The sequence below is a fragment of the Pelobates fuscus genome, chromosome 12 (assembly GCF_036172605.1).
Source record: "Pelobates fuscus isolate aPelFus1 chromosome 12, aPelFus1.pri, whole genome shotgun sequence".
Classification (NCBI taxonomy): Eukaryota; Metazoa; Chordata; class Amphibia; order Anura; family Pelobatidae; genus Pelobates; species Pelobates fuscus.
In genome coordinates this window covers 88,613,772-88,631,932 of record NC_086328.1, presented here as the reverse complement: position 1 = coordinate 88,631,932, position 18,161 = coordinate 88,613,772, and the positions used below count along the sequence as shown (strand labels likewise).

At 40.7% G+C, this 18,161-nt stretch overlaps 1 long non-coding RNA gene across 1 annotated transcript in view; it reads left to right on the top strand.

Annotated features, from left to right (window-relative positions):
• Positions 1-10,311: 10,311 nt before the first annotated feature.
• The window catches only part of LOC134578658 (uncharacterized), a 43,298-nt gene continuing 35,448 nt past the window's right edge, over positions 10,312-18,161 (top strand). The window contains exon 1 of the long non-coding RNA XR_010086118.1: positions 10,312-10,438. This is a non-coding gene — a long non-coding RNA (uncharacterized LOC134578658). The remainder of the gene's footprint in view (positions 10,439-18,161) is intronic.

Sequence of the window (18,161 nt, the reverse complement as noted above, 5' to 3'; positions counted from 1 at the left end):
AAATAGCCATTGATTTTGGAGAACACAAATAAAATTGAGAGAGAATCCATAACCCAATAAAAATAAATGGCTGATGTGAATTTATAGAGATATGGAAATATGTCATATGTGGGGAATTATTTTGATTGGTCTATCATGTGCAGGCTGAGGATTATTTGAGAGAACATCCTTTTAACAAGACAGGTCTGTTTCTTTTCTTCTTTAAATGTAATGCATTGTTTCCTAAATAAGTGTGGGTTATTGCATTGTTGTTGTGGGAGGGTTGTTTCTGTTGTTGTGCTTTATCCAATAGTTCCAATGGAGAGAGGAGATCATCTACCTTCACAGACAGAATGATTGAACTATATACATAAGAGAGGATGGAAAAGAGCCTTGTTGGCTAGTTTGCTGCTTCACAATTTTTTTCAAGGTCACTGTATGCTGTATGGAGAAATGGATTACATACTGGTGGATCTTCAGTAATGTCAGGTGGGCAATGTGTCCTCTCTTCTTGAGTTTCAGAGTCTCTGAGGAGTTTGGAAATAGCCATTGATTTTGGAGAACACACATAAAATTGAGAGAGAATCCATAACCCAATAAAAATAAGTGGCTGATGTGAATTTATAGAGATATGGGAATATGTGAGATGTGGGGAATTATTGTGATTGGTCTATCATGCGCAGGCCGAGGATTATTTGAGAGGACATCCTTTTAACAAGACAGGTCAATTTCTTTTCTTCTTTAAATGTAATGCGTTGTTTTATCCATACATGTGGGTTATTGCATTGTTCTTGTGGGAGGGATGTTTCTGTTGTTGTTGTGCTTTATCCAATAGTTTCAAAGGAGAGAGAAGAGCATCTAACTTCACAGACAGAGTGATTGGACTATATATATATATATATATATAAGAGAGAATGGAAAAGAGCCTTGTTGGCTAGTTTGCTGCTGCACAATTATTTTCATGGTCGCTGTATGGAGCTATGGATTCATTACAGTTAGATCTTCAGTAATTGTCAGGTGAGCAATGTGTCCTCTTTTCTTGAGTTTCAGAGTCTCCTAAGAAGTTTGGGAACAGCCTTTGATATAAGAGAAGGCAATTAAAATTGAGAGAGAATCCATAACCCAATAAAAATAAATGGCTGATGTGAATTTATAGAGATATGGAAATATGTCATATGTGGGGAATTATTTTGATTGGTCTATCATGTGCAGGCTGAGGATTATTTGAGAGAACATCCTTTTAACAAGACAGGTCTGTTTCTTTTCTTCTTTAAATGTAATGCATTGTTTCCTAAATAAGTGTGGGTTATTGCATTGTTGTTGTGGGAGGGTTGTTTCTGTTGTTGTCTTTGTGCTGTATCCAATAGTTCCAAAGGAGAGAGGAGATCATCTACCTTCACAGACAGAATGATTGGACTATATACATAAGAAAGGATGGAAAAGAGCCTTGTTGGCTAGTTTGCTGCTTCACAATTATTTAAAAAGTTGCTGTATGGAGATATGGATTCATTACAGTTAGATCTTCAGCAATTGTAAGGTGAGCAATGTGTCCTCTTTTCTTGAGTTTCAGAGTCTCCTGAGGAGTTTGGGAAGAGCCGTTGATATAAGAGAAGGCAAATAAAATTGAGAGAGAATCCATAACCCAATAAAAATAAATGGCTGATGTGAATTTATAGAGAAATGGAAATATGTGATATGTGGGGAATTATTTTGATTGGTCTATCATGTGCAGGCTGAGGATTATTTGAGAGAACATCCTTTTAACAAGACAGGTCTGTTTCTTTTCTTCTTTAACCCCTTGAGGACGCAGGACGGTTCAGGACCGTCATCGGCATTTTTGCGTTGCCGACCGACGACGGTCCTGAACCGTCCTAAATTTAAAATGTACTTACCCGATCGCCGTCGTTCCCCCGGCGGCGATCGGCGGTGCTCCCGGTGTGGGGAGACTGCCTGCAGCCCAGACAGTCTCCCCATGGCGGTTTAGGACCCCTGGGGCCATGTGATCGCCCAACAGGGCGACCACATGGTCACAATAGGTGTCCTAGACTCTGCCTGCAGGGGGACTGTCTGTGCTGACAGGCAGTCTCCCTGCTGCTGTAAAATCATAAAAAAATTTAAAGTTATAGTTAATAAAAAAAATATATATTATTATATATGTGTATATATATGATATATAGACATATATTATACCTATATAATATATGTCTATATATCATATATATAATGTCATGCTAAGTGTATTTTTATATTAATATGTACATATATTAATATAAAAATACACTTATAATTAATTTGCACACGTATATATATAATATATATAATAACTATATATATTGTATATATATATTATTATAAAATACGAATAATAAATAATTTAAATTAAATTAAAAAAATTAAAAATAATAATAAAAAATTGAAAAAAAATTATATATCTATACGAAATTTTATTCTAACTGTATTTTGATATTAATATATATATATTTATATCAAAATACACTTAGAATGAAATTGTATATATATCTATGTATATTTAAATAAATAAAAAGAATGCGAACTATTCATATGTCGATATACAAAATTACATAAATAATTATATAAATATACACGTAGACTTCAAATATATAAATATGCATATATATTTAAATTCTACGTGCGTATTTAGGTAATATTTTGACATAATTAAGTTATTTTATTGATTGCAATTTAAGGGACCTGCCTGCCAACCCAGGCCGAAAGACCAGAGAATTTAATTTGCTATCACTGTATTTTACCCTGTAACGTTCTATGACACCCTAAAACATGTACATGGGGGGTACTGTTTTACTCGGGAGACTTCGCTGAACACAAATATTAGTGATTCAAAACAGTAAAACATATCACAGCGATGATATTGTCAGTGAAAGTGACTTTTTTTGCATTTTTCACACACAAACAGCACTTTTACTGATGATATAATTGTTGTGATACATTTTCCAGTTTTGAAACACTAATATTTGTGTTCAGCAAAGTCTCCTGAGTAGAACAGGACCCCCCATGTACAGGTTTTATAGCGTTTTTGAAAGTTACAGGGTCAAATATATAGGTCAAATATTTTTACATTGAAAATGGCCAGGTTGGTTACGTTGCCTTTGAGAGCATATGGTAGCCCAGGAATGAGAATTACCCCCATGATGGCATACCATTTGCAAAAGAAGACAACCCAAGGTATTGCAAATGGGGTAAGTCCAGTCGTTTTTAGTAACCACTTAGTCACAAACACTGGCCAAAATTAGCGTTCAATTTAGTTTTTTACTTTTTTCACACACAAACAAATATGAACGCTAACTTTGGCCAGTGTTTGCGACTAAGTGGCTACTAAAAAAGTCTGGACATACCCCATATTGAATACCCTGGGTTGTCTACTTTTAAAAAAATATGTACATGTGGGGTGTTATTTAGCAATTTATGACAGATAACAGTGTTACAATGTCACTATTGATACATTTTAAAAATGTATGTTTTGAAACCGCAATATCCTACTTGTACTTATAGCCCTATAACATGCAAAAAAAAAGCAAAAAGCATGTAAACACTGGGTATTTTTGAACTCAGGACAACATTTTGAATCTATTTAGCAGTTTTTTTCATTCGCTTTTGTAGATGAGTAAAAGATTTTTCACATAAAATTCAAAAAACGTGTATTTTTTTCAATTTTTCATCATATTTTTTCATTTTTTTTAAATTAAATTAGATGAGATTATATAAATAATGGTATGTAAAGAAAGCCCCTTTTGTCCTGAAAAAAACAATATATAATTTGTATGGGAATAGTAAATGAGAGAGCGGAAAATTACAGCTAAACACAAACACCACAAAAGTGTCAAAAAGATGCCTGGTCGCAAATGTACAACATCGCAAAAAAAGTCCAGTCCTTAAGGGGTTAAATGTAATGCATTGTTTCCTAAATAAGTGTGGGTTATTGCATTGTTGTTGTGGGAGGGTTGTTTCTGTTGTTGTTGTTGTTGTGCTGTATCCAATAGTTCCAAAGGAGAGAGGAGATCATCTACCTTCACAGACAGAATGATTGGACTATATACATAAGAAAGGATGGAAAAGAGCCTTGTTGGCTAGTTTGCTGCTTCACAATTATTTAAAAAGTTGCTGTATGGAGCTATGGAATCATTACAGTTAGATCTTCAGTAATTGTCAGGTGAGCAATGTGTCCTCTTTTCTTGAGTTTCAGAGTCTCCTAAGAAGTTTGGGAACAGCCGTTGATATAAGAGAAGGCAATTAAAATTGAGAGAGAATCCATAACCCAATAAAAATAAATGGCTGATGTGAATTTATAGAGATATGGAAATATGTGATATGTGGGGAATTATTTCCATTGGTCTATCATGCACAGGCTGAGGATTATTTGAGAGAACATCCTTTTAACAAGACAGGTCTGTTTCTTTTCTTGTTTAAATGTAATGCATTGTTTCCTAAATAAGTGTGGGTTATTGCATTGTTGTTGTGGGAGGGTTGTTTCTGTTGTTGTGCTTTATCCAATAGTTCCAACGGAGAGAGGAGATCATCTACCTTCACAGACAGAATGATTGAACTATATACATAAGAGAGGATGGAAAAGAGCCTTGTTGGCTAGTTTGCTGCTTCACAATTATTTTCAAAGTCACTGAATGCTGTATGGAGAAATGGATTACATACTGGTGGATCTTCAGTAATGTCAGGTGAGCAATGTGTCCTCTCTTCTTGAGTTTCAGAGTCTCTGAGGAGTTTGGAAATAGCCATTGATTTTGGAGAACACACATAAAATTGAGAGAGAATCCATAACCCAATAAAAATAAGTGGCTGATGTGAATTTATAGAGATATGGAAATATGTGAGATGTGGGGAATTATTGTGATTGGTCTATCATGCGCAGGCTGAGGATTATTTGAGAGGACATCCTTTTAACAAGACAGGTCAGTTTCTTTTTTTTTTTTCTTTAAATGTAATGCATTGTTCCCTCCATAAGTGTGGGTTATTGCATTGTTGTTGTGGGAGGGTTGTTTCTGTTGTTGTTGTGCTTTATCCATTAGTTTGAAAGGAGAGAGGAGATCATCTACCTTCACAGACAGAATGATTGGACTATATACATAAGAGGATGGAAAAGAGCCTTGTTGGCTAGTTTGCTGCTTCACAATTATTTAAAAAGTTGCTGTATTGAGATATGGATTCATTACAGTTAGATCTTCAGCAATTGTAAGGTGAGCAATGTGTCCTCTTTTCTTGAGTTTCAGAGTCTCCTGAGGAGTTTGGGAAGAGCCGTTGATATAAGAGAAGGCAAATAAAATTGAGAGAGAATCCATAACCCAATAAAAATAAGTGGCTGATGTGAATTTATAGAGATATGGGAATATGTGAGATGTGGGGAATTATTGTGATTGGTCTATCTTGCGCAGGCCGAGGATTATTTGAGAGGACATCCTTTTAACAAGACAGGTCAATTTCTTTTCTTCTTTAAATGTAATGCGTTGTTTTATCCATACATGTGGGTTATTGCATTGTTCTTGTGGGAGGGATGTTTCTGTTGTTGTTGTGCTTTATCCAATAGTTTCAAAGGAGAGAGAAGAGCATCTAACTTCACAGACAGAGTGATTGGACTATATATATATATATATATAAGAGAGAATGGAAAAGAGCCTTGTTGGCTAGTTTGCTGCTGCACAATTATTTTCATGGTCGCTGTATGGAGCTATGGATTCATTACAGTTAGATCTTCAGTAATTGTCAGGTGAGCAATGTGTCCTCTTTTCTTGAGTTTCAGAGTCTCCTAAGAAGTTTGGGAACAGCCTTTGATATAAGAGAAGGCAATTAAAATTGAGAGAGAATCCATAACCCAATAAAAATAAATGGCTGATGTGAATTTATAGAGATATGGAAATATGTGATATGTGGGGAATTATTTTGATTGGTCTATCATGTGCAGGCTGAGGATTATTTGAGAGAACATCCTTTTAACAAGACAGGTCTGTTTCTTTTCTTCTTTAAATGTAATGCATTGTTTCCTAAATAAGTGTGGGTTATTGCATTGTTGTTGTGGGAGGGTTGTTTCTGTTGTTGTTGTTGTGCTGTATCCAATAGTTCCAAAGGAGAGAGGAGATCATCTACCTTCACAGACAGAATGATTGGACTATATACATAAGAAAGGATGGAAAAAAGCCTTGTTGGCTAGTTTGCTGCTTCACAATTATTTAAAAAGTTGCTGTATGGAGCTATGGATTCATTACAGTTAGATCTTCAGTAATTGTCAGGTGAGCAATGTGTCCTCTTTTCTTGAGTTTCAGAGTCTCCTAAGAAGTTTGGGAACAGCCGTTGATATAAGAGAAGGCAATTAAAATTGAGAGAGAATCCATAACCCAATAAAAATAAATGGCTGATGTGAATTTATAGAGATATGGAAATATGTGATATGTGGGGAATTATTTCCATTGGTCTATCATGCACAGGCTGAGGATTATTTGAGAGAACATCCTTTTAACAAGACAGGTCTGTTTCTTTTCTTGTTTAAATGTAATGCATTGTTTCCTAAATACGTGTGGGTTATTGCATTGTTGTTGTGGGAGGGTTGTTTCTGTTGTTGTGCTTTATCCAATAGTTCCAACGGAGAGAGGAGATCATCTACCTTCACAGACAGAATGATTGAACTATATACATAAGAGAGGATGGAAAAGAGCCTTGTTGGCTAGTTTGCTGCTTCACAATTATTTTCAAAGTCACTGTATGCTGTATGGAGAAATGGATTACATACTGGTGGATCTTCAGTAATGTCAGGTGAGCAATGTGTCCTCTCTTCTTGAGTTTCAGAGTCTCTGAGGAGTTTGGAAATAGCCATTGATTTTGGAGAACACACATAAAATTGAGAGAGAATCCATAACCCAATAAAAATAAGTGGCTGATGTGAATTTATAGAGATATGGAAATATGTGAGATGTGGGGAATTATTGTGATTGGTCTATCATGCGCAGGCTGAGGATTATTTGAGAGGACATCCTTTTAACAAGACAGGTCAGTTTCTTTTTTTTTTTTCTTTAAATGTAATGCATTGTTTCCTCCATAAGTGTGGGTTATTGCATTGTTGTTGTGGGAGGGTTGTTTCTGTTGTTGTTGTGCTTTATCCATTAGTTTGAAAGGAGAGAGGAGATCATCTACCTTCACAGACAGAATGATTGGACTATATACATAAGAGGATGGAAAGGAGCCTTGTTGGCTAGTTTGCTGCTTCACAATTATGTAAAAAGTTGCTGTATTGAGATATGGATTCATTACAGTTAGATCTTCAGCAATTGTAAGGTGAGCAATGTGTCCTCTTTTCTTGAGTTTCAGAGTCTCCTGAGGAGTTTGGGAAGAGCCGTTGATATAAGAGAAGGCAAATAAAATTGAGAGAGAATCCATAACCCAATAAAAATAAATGGCTGATGTGAATTTATAGAGATATGGAAATATGTCATATGTGGGGAATTATTTTGATTGGTCTATCATGTGCAGGCTGAGGATTATTTGAGAGAACATCCTTTTAACAAGACAGGTCTGTTTCTTTTCTTCTTTAAATGTAATGCATTGTTTCCTAAATAAGTGTGGGTTATTGCATTGTTGTTGTGGGAGGATTGTTTCTGTTGTTGTTGTTGTGCTGTATCCAATAGTTCCAAAGGAGAGAGGAGATCATCTACCTTCACAGACAGAATGAATGGACTATATACATAAGAAAGGATGGAAAAGAGCCTTGTTGGCTAGTTTGCTGCTTCACAATTATTTTCAAGGTCACTGTATGCTGTATGGAGAAATGGATTACATACTGGTGGATCTTCAGTAATGTGAGGTGGGCAATGTGTCCTCTCTTCTTGAGTTTCAGAGTCTCTGAGGAGTTTGGAAATAGCCATTGATTTTGGAGAACACACATAAAATTGAGAGAGAATCCATAACCCAATAAAAATAAGTGGCTGATGTGAATTTATAGAGATATGGGAATATGTGAGATGTGGGGAATTATTGTGATTGGTCTATCATGCGCAGGCCGAGGATTATTTGAGAGGACATCCTTTTAACAAGACAGGTCAATTTCTTTTCTTCTTTAAATGTAATGCGTTGTTTTATCCATACATGTGGGTTATTGCATTGTTCTTGTGGGAGGGATGTTTCTGTTGTTGTGCTTTATCCAATAGTTTCAAAGGAGAGAGAAGAGCATCTACCTTCACAGACAGAGTGATTGGACTATATATATATATATATATATATATATATAAATAAGAGAGAATGGAAAAGAGCCTTGTTGGCTAGTTTGCTGCTACACAATTATTTTCATGGTCGCTGTATGGAGCTATGGATTCATTACAGTTAGATCTTCAGTAATTGTCAGGTGAGCAATGTGTCCTCTTTTCTTGAGTTTCAGAGTCTCCTAAGAAGTTTGGGAACAGCCTTTGATATAAGAGAAGGCAATTAAAATTGAGAGAGAATCCATAACCCAATAAAAATAAATGGCTGATGTGAATTTATAGAGATATGGAAATATGTGAGATGTGGGGAATTATTTCCATTGGTCTATCATGCACAGGCTGATGATTATTTGAGAGAACATCCTTTTAACAAGACAGGTCTGTTTCTTTTCTTCTTTAAATGTAATGCATTGTTTCCTAAATAAGTGTGGGTTATTGCATTGTTGTTGTGGGAGGGTTGTTTCTGTTGTTGTTGTGCTTTATCCATTAGTTTGAAAGGAGAGAGGAGATCATCTACCTTCACAGACAGAATGATTGGACTATATACATAAGAGGATGGAAAAGAGCCTTGTTGGCTAGTTTGCTGCTTCACAATTATTTAAAAAGTTGCTGTATTGAGATATGGATTCATTACAGTTAGATCTTCAGCAATTGTAAGGTGAGCAATGTGTCCTCTTTTCTTGAGTTTCAGAGTCTCCTGAGGAGTTTGGGAAGAGCCGTTGATATAAGAGAAGGCAAATAAAATTGAGAGAGAATCCATAACCCAATAAAAATAAGTGGCTGATGTGAATTTATAGAGATATGGGAATATGTGAGATGTGGGGAATTATTGTGATTGGTCTATCTTGCGCAGGCCGAGGATTATTTGAGAGGACATCCTTTTAACAAGACAGGTCAATTTCTTTTCTTCTTTAAATGTAATGCGTTGTTTTATCCATACATGTGGGTTATTGCATTGTTCTTGTGGGAGGGATGTTTCTGTTGTTGTTGTGCTTTATCCAATAGTTTCAAAGGAGAGAGAAGAGCATCTAACTTCACAGACAGAGTGATTGGACTATATATATATATATATATAAGAGAGAATGGAAAAGAGCCTTGTTGGCTAGTTTGCTGCTGCACAATTATTTTCATGGTCGCTGTATGGAGCTATGGATTCATTACAGTTAGATCTTCAGTAATTGTCAGGTGAGCAATGTGTCCTCTTTTCTTGAGTTTCAGAGTCTCCTAAGAAGTTTGGGAACAGCCTTTGATATAAGAGAAGGCAATTAAAATTGAGAGAGAATCCATAACCCAATAAAAATAAATGGCTGATGTGAATTTATAGAGATATGGAAATATGTGATATGTGGGGAATTATTTTGATTGGTCTATCATGTGCAGGCTGAGGATTATTTGAGAGAACATCCTTTTAACAAGACAGGTCTGTTTCTTTTCTTCTTTAAATGTAATGCATTGTTTCCTAAATAAGTGTGGGTTATTGCATTGTTGTTGTGGGAGGGTTGTTTCTGTTGTTGTTGTTGTGCTGTATCCAATAGTTCCAAAGGAGAGAGGAGATCATCTACCTTCACAGACAGAATGATTGGACTATATACATAAGAAAGGATGGAAAAAAGCCTTGTTGGCTAGTTTGCTGCTTCACAATTATTTAAAAAGTTGCTGTATGGAGCTATGGATTCATTACAGTTAGATCTTCAGTAATTGTCAGGTGAGCAATGTGTCCTCTTTTCTTGAGTTTCAGAGTCTCCTAAGAAGTTTGGGAACAGCCGTTGATATAAGAGAAGGCAATTAAAATTGAGAGAGAATCCATAACCCAATAAAAATAAATGGCTGATGTGAATTTATAGAGATATGGAAATATGTGATATGTGGGGAATTATTTCCATTGGTCTATCATGCACAGGCTGAGGATTATTTGAGAGAACATCCTTTTAACAAGACAGGTCTGTTTCTTTTCTTGTTTAAATGTAATGCATTGTTTCCTAAATACGTGTGGGTTATTGCATTGTTGTTGTGGGAGGGTTGTTTCTGTTGTTGTGCTTTATCCAATAGTTCCAACGGAGAGAGGAGATCATCTACCTTCACAGACAGAATGATTGAACTATATACATAAGAGAGGATGGAAAAGAGCCTTGTTGGCTAGTTTGCTGCTTCACAATTATTTTCAAAGTCACTGTATGCTGTATGGAGAAATGGATTACATACTGGTGGATCTTCAGTAATGTCAGGTGAGCAATGTGTCCTCTCTTCTTGAGTTTCAGAGTCTCTGAGGAGTTTGGAAATAGCCATTGATTTTGGAGAACACACATAAAATTGAGAGAGAATCCATAACCCAATAAAAATAAGTGGCTGATGTGAATTTATAGAGATATGGAAATATGTGAGATGTGGGGAATTATTGTGATTGGTCTATCATGCGCAGGCTGAGGATTATTTGAGAGGACATCCTTTTAACAAGACAGGTCAGTTTCTTTTTTTTTTTTCTTTAAATGTAATGCATTGTTTCCTCCATAAGTGTGGGTTATTGCATTGTTGTTGTGGGAGGGTTGTTTCTGTTGTTGTTGTGCTTTATCCATTAGTTTGAAAGGAGAGAGGAGATCATCTACCTTCACAGACAGAATGATTGGACTATATACATAAGAGGATGGAAAGGAGCCTTGTTGGCTAGTTTGCTGCTTCACAATTATGTAAAAAGTTGCTGTATTGAGATATGGATTCATTACAGTTAGATCTTCAGCAATTGTAAGGTGAGCAATGTGTCCTCTTTTCTTGAGTTTCAGAGTCTCCTGAGGAGTTTGGGAAGAGCCGTTGATATAAGAGAAGGCAAATAAAATTGAGAGAGAATCCATAACCCAATAAAAATAAATGGCTGATGTGAATTTATAGAGATATGGAAATGTGTGATATGTGGGGAATTATTTTGATTGGTCTATCATGTGCAGGCTGAGGATTATTTGAGAGGACATCCTTTTAACAAGACAGGTCTGTTTCTTTTCTTCTTTAAGAAATGTAATGCATTCTTTCCTTCATAAGTGTGGGTTATTGCATTGTTGTTGTGGTAGGGTTGTTTCTGTTGTTGTGCTTTATTGATTAGTTTCAAAGGAGAGAGGAGATCATCTACCTTCACAGACAGAATGATTGGACTATATACATAAGAAAGGATGGAAAATAGCCTTGTTGGCTAGTTTGCTGCTTCACAATTATTTTAAAAGTCACTGTATGCTATATGCAGAAATGGATTACAAACTGGTGGATCTTCAGTAATGTCAGGTGAGCAATGTGTCCTCTCTTCTTGAGTTTCAGAGTCTCCTAAGGAGTTTGGGAAGAGCCGTTGATATAGGAGAAGGCAATTAAAATTGAGCGAGAATCCATAACCCAATAAAAATTAATGGCTGATGTGAATTTATAGAGATATGGAAATATGTGAGATGTGGGGAATTATTTTCATTGGTCTATCGTGCACAGGCTGAGGATTATTTGAGAGGACATCCTTTTAACAAGACAGGTCTGTTTCTTTTCTTCTTTAAGAAATGTAATGCATTCTTTCCTTCATAAGTGTGGGTTATTGCATTGTTGTTGTGGTAGGGTTGTTTCTGTTGTTGTGCTTTATTGATTAGTTTCAAAGGAGAGAGGAGATCATCTACCTTCACAGACAGAATGATTGGACTATATACATAAGAGAGAATGGAAATGAGCCTTGTTGGCTAGTTGGCTAGTTGTTGGCTAGTTTGCTGCTTCACGATTATTTTAAAAGTCACTGTATGCTGTATGGAGAAATGGATTACAAACTGGTGGATCTTCAGTAATGTCAGGTGAGCAATGTGTCCTCTCTTCTTGAGTTTCAGAGTCTCCTAAGGAGTTTGGGAAGAGCCGTTGATATAAGAGAAGGCAATTAAAATTGAGAGAGAATCCATAACCCAATAAAAATTAATGGCTGATGTGAATTTATAGAGATATGGGAATATGTGAGATGTGGGGAATTATTGTGATTGGTCTATCATGCACAGGCTGAGGATTATTTGAGAGGACATCCTTTTAACAAGACAGGTCTGTTTCTTTTCTTCTTTAAGAAATGTAATGCATTATTTCCTTCATAAGTGTGGGTTATTGCATTGTTTTTTTTTGTAAATTTCTTTATTGCGCATGTGTTCAAAATTACAGCTGTACAACATTACCATGTGTTACCATTATACAATATAACACGTGTGGTGCAAAAAATAAACATTATTTTTCAAATGTGGATTCAGTATTCGCGAAGGTTATCTGGGTATAACATCAAGACTCGCAGGCCTCCACAATCATAATACGTATACAGTTCAACAATACGCTATGTGTACAAATTGACGGGATATCAGAGTGATTGTAAGCAAGGCGGCTCGCAGGCCCGTGTTGAATTCGGACTCACAGGTCCACATTGGTGTTGCCAGGTACACATTACCATGCGGGAGTGGTTGAATTTATTATTTATTTTTTTTTTGAAATCTTTTTTTTATTTGAAATTGTTAGGTGATACAAGGAAAGATATGAAGATCACGAAAATCACTGCTTAGAAACGCACAGGTTTCAAATAATTGGTAGAGTAATATAACAGTAGATCAATTGAGATACACAGATCTCTCTGGTACCCCTAGAAAAGGGAGACACGCAGGTCTCTCAAGAACAATCATACGTACGATATATCCCCTGGGTCTCTGATGTCAGTTGGCATGTCAGGAATCAGAATAGGCATACAAAACATGACAGAGGTACACGTAATTATGGGCATGCAAGCCCGATTCAGTAGTAAGGCAGGAGGACCTGTCGTGGATGTACTGGGTGGGTAGAAACGTCATGCAGGTGATTGCTAATCAAGCCTATGTACAATGAACTTTCAAAGGTCGTGACACTGCTCGGATCGTCTGAACGCTCACCCCTGATTCCTCCTATTGCCCCCACTAGAACATTGGGCTTTTCCCATGAACCATATGGATTCTCAGTGCGGCATTTCTCATGGCGTCTAGGCGTGTCCGATGGGCTGGGGGCGAGCATATGGCTTTCAAGAGTGGGGGAGTATTAGGATATATTACCCATGTGTATCCGGCTCGCTTCCTTGCCGGTCACGTATATCGTTATCTGTCATGGTGTTTCGTGGTGTGCATAGTAGGATGAAAAGGTAGTGGGTATAATAGGAGTAGAGAAGAGAAGGAGCAAGAAAGGGTAGAGAGATGAGTATTGTCACCAGAGCTCCGGTACTCCCTGAGCGGCATCAGGGCTCAGCATCCCGCAGGTCCCCCCCGTGGGCACCCCGGATGGGATGGGTGTACAGACCGACCATGCCCACTCGTGAGTCCCTCCTCCAGCTGCTTACCCTATCTAACGGACTAACGATTTTGGGACCTATAGACAACCCATGGTTGCCACCTCTCAGCATGTTTGTCCCCTCTCCCCAGCAGGGATGCTTGTAAGGCCTCTGCCCCCCGAATGTCCTCCACCCTGCAGATCCAGTCTTCAAGTCGAGGTGTCTTTCTTTTTCCAATATGCCGGGATCAGGGCCTTCGCCGCGTTGAGTAGGTGGCGCAAGATCGATTTCTTGTACCTTGCTATTGACATCTCCGAAATGTGTAGCAACGAAAGAGCCGCTGACCATCCCGGTGTCTCCCCCAGGACTTCATTGCATTCCTGCCGAATCATGTTCCAAAATGGCACAATCAAGTTACATTCCCACCAAATATGCAACGTCGTGCCCCTCTCCACTTCACACCTCCAGCACGTCGGTGGAATCGTTGGGAAGATCCTGTGTAGTAACGTTGGTGTCCTGTACCACAGTGTGAGCAACTTATAGTTAGTTTCTTGGTATTGCGAGCTGGTAGAGCTCTTGTGTTGCCACAACAGTGCATTTTCCCACTCTTGGGGCGTGAAGGAGGTGTCTAACATAGTTTCCCATTGCCGTCGGAAGGTGTTGTTTTCCGCCAGATGTCCCACCAGGACGTGCTGGTAGAGCGTGGATATCGCCTTCCCTAGGGGTAGGCCTCTTTGGCATATGGCTTCGAACCAAGTGAGTTCTCTATGTAAGCGTTGGTTGTTGCGTATTGAGTTATAATAATGCCTAATCTGCATGTATCGTAGAACCAATAAAGGCGAGCGAGGTGAATCTCCCAGGAGGGATTCCAGGGTCCGCAGGGTACCCCCTCTCAGGATTGTGGAGATGGGGACATGTTCTCTTCCTTCTGCAAAAGGCCACGTCGTCGATGGGATACCTCCTCCGATTGTCTCGTTGTCTGTGATAGAGATCAAAGGGCTGGGTATGGGTGAGATGTGCGGTTGGTCCCTCAGGTTTCTCCAGCTAGTGAGCGTTTGCGCTATCAGGTTTGTGCCCTCTTTAGTGTAGCCATTTCTCGCCCCTCCCGTCCAAACGGTGGCCTGTAGGTGAGCCCCACGTCTGTCCCTGGTCAGGGCTACCCATGGTTTGGGGGATGTGCGTATGTTCCATTCCAGAATGCGCTGTAGAACCGTGGCTTGGTGATACCGTTTAAAATCGGGCAATGCTAGTCCCCCTCGATGACGTGGCAGGCAGAGAATGGGGATGTCACCTCTCCCCCCTCCAGACATAGTGAATGACCGCTGACTTTAATGTGGAGAAGAAGGGTGCGGGTATGGCGAGTGGTAGCGTCTGAAAAGGGTATAGAAGCCTGGGTAGGATATTCATTTTGAGAACAGCGATCCGACCATGCCAGGAAATATGCGGATAAGCCCATTTATTCAAGTCCGCCAGGATCGTTCTCAGTAATGGGATGAAGTTGTGCGAGTAGAGAGTTTCCGGATCGGTCGTTACCCATATTCCCAAGTATTTCATTTTCTGGGAGCACCATCGGAAGGGAAAAAGGCCCTCCAGGGCTGCGAATTCCTCTTGTGGGACGGTGATGTTGAGTACTTCACATTTAGACAGGTTAAGTTTAAGCCCTGAGATCTTGCCAAACCCGTCAAAGGCTAACAATAGGCAGGGCAATGTGATGCGGGGTGATGAGACATAGAATAGGAGATCGTCCGCGGCGACCTTGTGTTCCACCTCGCCCCAAGGGAATCCCCGGATGTCAGGATGTTGTCTGATGGTGCGGAGCAGGGGTTCCAGATACATGGCGAAGAGCAGCGGAGACAGCGGGCAGCCTTGCCTTGTGCTGTTTGTGATCGCAAAGGCTGTGGTGAGGGCTCCGTTAATCCGTACCGTCGCTCGTGGGTTGTTGTAGAGCGCTCCGATCCAGGTGAGCAGCCTGTGTCCCAGTCTCATTTTAGTCAGGGTCGTGATCATGTAGGGCCACTTCACCCGGTCGAATGCCTTTTCGGCATCCGTGGAGAGGAGCAGGAGGGGATGTTGTGATGCTCTCGCTCTATGTTGTATCGCAAACGTCCGTAAGGTGCTGTCCCTCGCCTCCCGTCCGGGTACAAATCCGGTTTGGTCTATGTGCGTCAAAGCGGGCAGGATTGTTTGGAGTCTTGTGGCTAAGACCCTCGTGAACAGTTTGGTGTCCACATTTAGTAAAGAAATAGGTCGATAGTTACCACATTCCATCGGATCCTTTCCCGGCTTCGGCAGGACAGTTATTATAGCCGCCAAAGATTCTGATCCCAGAGCCCCTCCGTCCGCTATATTATTAACAGCTTTTGTGAACCACGGTAGCAAGATCGATGAGAATGTTTTGTAGTACCCCGCGGAGAATCCATCCGGTCCCGGTGCTTTGCCCGTTTTGGTCGATTTCAGGGCTGCTGCGATGTCATCTGTCGTGATCGGGGCCTCCAGCATTTCCGCCTCGTCCGGGCCGATCGTGGTCAGGTCAGCCTTTTCCAGGTAGTCCCGAATTTGCGCGCTGTCCACGTCTGCTTCGTCCTGTCTATCCCTTGCGTGGATGTTGTAGAGAGTTTGGTAGTAGACCTTGAATTCCTCCGCTATTTTGCTCGGGGAGTTCGATACGACCCCTGACGAGAGGCGCAGGCTACGCACCTGTGTACGGGGGACATTCCCCTTTAGGAGGTGTGCCAAGTATTTACCCCCTTTGTTGGCATGGGTATAAATGAAGCCTTTGGATCGTTGTAAGGACCTGAGATAGCGTTTTGTGAGGATGTCTCGCAGGTCCCGTCTAGCTTGCATTAGTTCCCCATATGTTTCCATCAGCTGGGATCGCTTGTGTTGTTGCTCCAATACCGCAATCTTCTTATACAGGTCCGCCATTTCTTGCATCGCCCTCTTTTTCTTTTGTGATGCGATGCGAATAAGAGTGCCACGAATTACACACTTATGTGCCTCCCAAATTGAGATCGGGGAAGTTCCCTGCCCGTCGTTGTCCTGAAAATAGTTGTTCAGTGCCTGGGTGACTTGCTCGCGAGTATCCAAATCGAGAAGGAGAGCCTCATTGAGCCGCCACGTCCAGGTAGAGGGGCGAGTCTAGTTCCACCCTGACCGAGCCATGGTCCGACCACGTGGCTGGAGCTATCTTAGCCGAGATCAGCCGCTGAAGACCCACTTGTCGGATGAAGATGTAGTCAATACGGGAGTATCGATCATGTAAGGCAGAGTAGTGTGTGAAGTCTTTGGTGGTCGGGTGGAGAGTCCTCCAACAGTCCACCAGTTCCAAGTCGCCGAGAGCTCTCTTCATGGAGCGTAGATGGAGTTGTGAGACGCTGCTGTGACCCGTTGAGGAGTCCATAATAGGGTCCAGAGTAACGTTGAAATCCCCTCCCAGGACGAGGGCCCCTTCAGCGAAGGTGCGCAGTTTATTCAGTGCACTCCTGAGGAATTGCGCTTGTCGTCTATTCGGCAAATAGAGATTGGCGAAGGTGTATATTGTACCAGCGATGAGCCCTTTCGCATATACGAAGCGACCCTGGGTGTCCGCAAGGCAGTCCAGGACCTGGAACCCCAAGTCCGCCGCCAACAGGATAGCAACACCTGCCTTTCGTGCCGTTGGGTGGTCACTAAAGTAATTCGTCGGGTAGAATTTGTTTCGTAGCTTGGGAGCCATGTCCTTTCGGAAGTGTGTTTCCTGTAACAGTGCGACCGATATGTGCTGTTTCCTCAGGTCTCGGAGCAGGTGTGTCCGTCGCTCTGGTAGATGCCTCGTGCTACAACAGAAAGCGCTGAGGCCCCGCCCCGGTAACCAGACCAGGTAGCGGGGACCCTCAGGGCTCTGCCGTACAAAGTGAAGCACGAGTGTGGGTTGAGGTACGTGGCCTGAAACCGGTCACAATGTAAGAATATGAGAGTCAATGGGCAGAGTTTTCCCTCCGCCCCCCCCATCAAAGCAATCATTGATTAATGTGTAAGGTGATCCATAGCGATTATGAGCTTGAACGTATAACAGTGCAACAGAGATAACATATGAACAATACAACAATGCAAACTTCTTTAGGTATTTCTTCCCCCCCGCCCTCCAATCATAATGTACCCACAATCCCACCTCCCCCCGACCCGCTTTGTCAGTCCCCTCCCCTTTGTTAGCTCGGTGTCCGGTCCATCCGACTAATTCTAGCAACCCGTGAGTTCTAGCAGTCTCATGTCCTAATGTTGTCCCCCCCCACGGTGGCTCTCGTCTCTTTCCCTGTTGCGTAACGTGCACTTCGATTGAGTGTTGCGGAGCAACGTCCGGGTGGGCAACGTGTAGTTTGTCAGGTGGTGGCATAAATGATATCAGTGGCTCGGGGAGTGTTTTGTCAGGGAACCATCCAGCACAGTGTGTGAGCGTATGTGGTGTAAGACCGTACGGGTAACATGGGTATGGGTCACCCCCCAGGGAACACGGTCTCCCACGAGTGTATTCTACAGGTGGATAACCCTACGTGTCGCCCTCACATTCGGCTATAGGCCAGTATTGAGTCCGTCATGTCCCTGCAGACCTACCCAGTCCGCTGTATTAGTAATGGCTCCCTGTCACGTCACCCCTAGCATTCGTACACAATCACATTGAGGGACTGCAAGTTTCA